The sequence below is a fragment of the Cryptomeria japonica genome, chromosome 7 (assembly GCF_030272615.1).
Source record: "Cryptomeria japonica chromosome 7, Sugi_1.0, whole genome shotgun sequence".
Classification (NCBI taxonomy): domain Eukaryota; kingdom Viridiplantae; phylum Streptophyta; class Pinopsida; order Cupressales; family Cupressaceae; genus Cryptomeria; species Cryptomeria japonica.
The window spans coordinates 114,800,069-114,802,758 of NC_081411.1; positions in this window are offsets into that span (position 1 = coordinate 114,800,069).

Sequence of the window (2,690 nt, forward strand, 5' to 3'; positions counted from 1 at the left end):
CATCTTCATGTTTCTAGATTTGCACTATATCATGTTGTATTCTCTTGCATGAGCTATGTTGTAACACATTAATATAAAGTGCCACACCTCTTTGTACTTTGTCATTGATGACATATTTGATGCAATCCTCTTGTACTTCATAGATTAGGAAATATCTTGTGAGACTTGGTGCATGGCTCCAATTGAGACTTAGATTGTACAAATTTATGCATTGATCCAATGAGACTTAGATTGTACCTATCTTCCATTTTTAAGTATCCAGTTGATTCTCAAGCAGGTAGTCTCCATGCCTTATCTTCATTTTGTTGCAGTGAGTGATTCATCTATCATTCTTCATTGACATTGGTACCTAGTTTTGTCACACTTTGACATTCTTGATGCAACATTGGCTCTATTTCTTCCTCATAGGGAGGAACATTGGTCATCATCATTGATCCATCTTTGCAAGAGATACTACATTGAGGGAGGGCTTCATGGTCTCTTTTATTCTCACTTATGGGGGAACAGTTTCATCACACAAGGTTTTGTTCAAGTCTCATTGAGAGCATTGTGTGTTCGTCTCTCTTTTGGGGGAGAGTTTTTTCCCATTAGATTTTTCTCCCTTTCTCCATTTTTGAGAGATCACATAGCGTTTGTACATGGGTACCTAACATGGCCTAGTAGTAGGGACCCATCTTGCATTGCTAGCTCAAGTGTACATTCCCCTAAGTTGCACTTAAGAGGGGTGTTGGTGTAAATTATGTCTCATAATTACACTTTACTTAATTTTTACTTAGGATGATGCATTTATTGTAGTTTTCATATGAGACACTTAGGGAATTGTGCATCTAGGGAAGATGGTTGTAGGAGAAATCTCACCTTTTGTGGTGTTATCTTGTTATCACATTTCACATTCAGTGGGTGATCCAAATTTAGTGGAATACTCTATTATTTCTCCTACCTAGCAGTACCTACCCTTGTATCTCATTGGGCCACATGTCATGATTGTGTGCTCTCATAGTATTTCCTTTATAAGCAAGCTCATTTACATTGTATGTTAATCCAATCCAATTGAATCTAGTTGGGCATTTTGAATCTTGATGAGAATACAATTTATTCTTGTCTATATTTTTCTCTCTTGTTTTTGTGCTATTCATTGGCCTTTAGATTTTGGGTTGCAATAGGCAAATTCTCTTAGGACCTTTCCTCCTTCGACGAACAATCGTCCATGTAATATTATCATCCACCCACCCAAAAATAGGGGACACAAGAGGTGATCCCCCAATTAGAGAATAAAAAACAATCGAAGGAGGAGCGACAAGAATACAAGGCATATCAGTGACCACAAACAAAGATGGTAGTTGTGAGAAAACATTGGCGCACAACAAGGTCACACCTAGATCATGATGCTTAATAGTATCTTGGTAAGAATTTGCCACAAAGGGACTCCAAGGTTTGATGGAAAGAGAATGCTCTCCCCAAGTCAAATGTTCTCCTGACCCTAAATTTCAATCATCAGACAAAGAAAACTCAACTATGAAAAAACTTTTGTATAAGGAAATAGTTTGATCTTACCAAACACCAAATATTTCCAAGAAGACTAGATCAAGTTGCATAGGTTAGAAAGAGTAGGTCAAAGAGTGTGGAATAAGCACATCAAATGATACCTTTGGTAAAATCCTTGTTATCTATAACCTCCTTGTTGTAGACAATAACATGAGAGGATTTGGCAAATGAAAGTGGTCAAAACCCACATCGGGGCCAAAGTAGGTCTAGAATGGGCTACATGGGTGTAACTTCAAGATCCTTAAGACCAATAACCATAGCATCCACCTAATGCTCAAGCACACAACCAAGAGCATCCATAAACACAAGAATGGAAGTGGGGGCAAACATGCCAAAAGAAACTGTTGCCTCAGCAAACAAATCATGTTTGGGTTCATCTAAAGAGAGTTTTGACCCATCGATATAATAAGGGGCACCACGAACAACCCCAACACAAGGAAGTGCCAACGTTGACGCAAAAGCAATGAGTGGGATAGTTGAAGCAACGAGCGAGAAAGTTGAAGACAAAATGTCAATTTGTAGTAGATTCAATTAGGTTATATGTGCAAAAGATTTGAATATGTGATGAGGGTTCAATAGTTTGCAAAGAATAACTAAATAAAAAAACTTAGAGAATGAAATAACAAGTAATATAAAACTATAACAACAAGCTTGTATTGTGTTTAGTTATGTACATGATCTATGGGAATAGTTGTGTTTGATTATACCCCTTTTATTCTCTCCTACAAAGGAATCTTGTCTTGATTGTATAACCTATAAAGAATGGTTATGTACATATTTATGAGGTGTCAATGAAGACACAACTCTTCATATTTTATTGCAATTATAATAATCATTTACAACCACCACTAATAAATTTAAAAATGTAGTGATGTCCATCTGGAGTTAATTTTCATAATGAAATGTAGTTGTTGGCTTGGTGTAGGGGAGGAGATTTGTCACCTTAAAGAAAATGAATCTTGGAGGATAAATCAATCCGCCACTACCTCACTCAAACTAGCTCTAAGATGATCCAGGGGATAACAAATCTAAACTTATGCTAAGGTAGAAATGAATAACAACTAAAAAATAACAGAATGACAAGACACAAAAAATCTGAACTAATAGAATAACATAGAACATAAAATGGTTCATACCACGGAGTC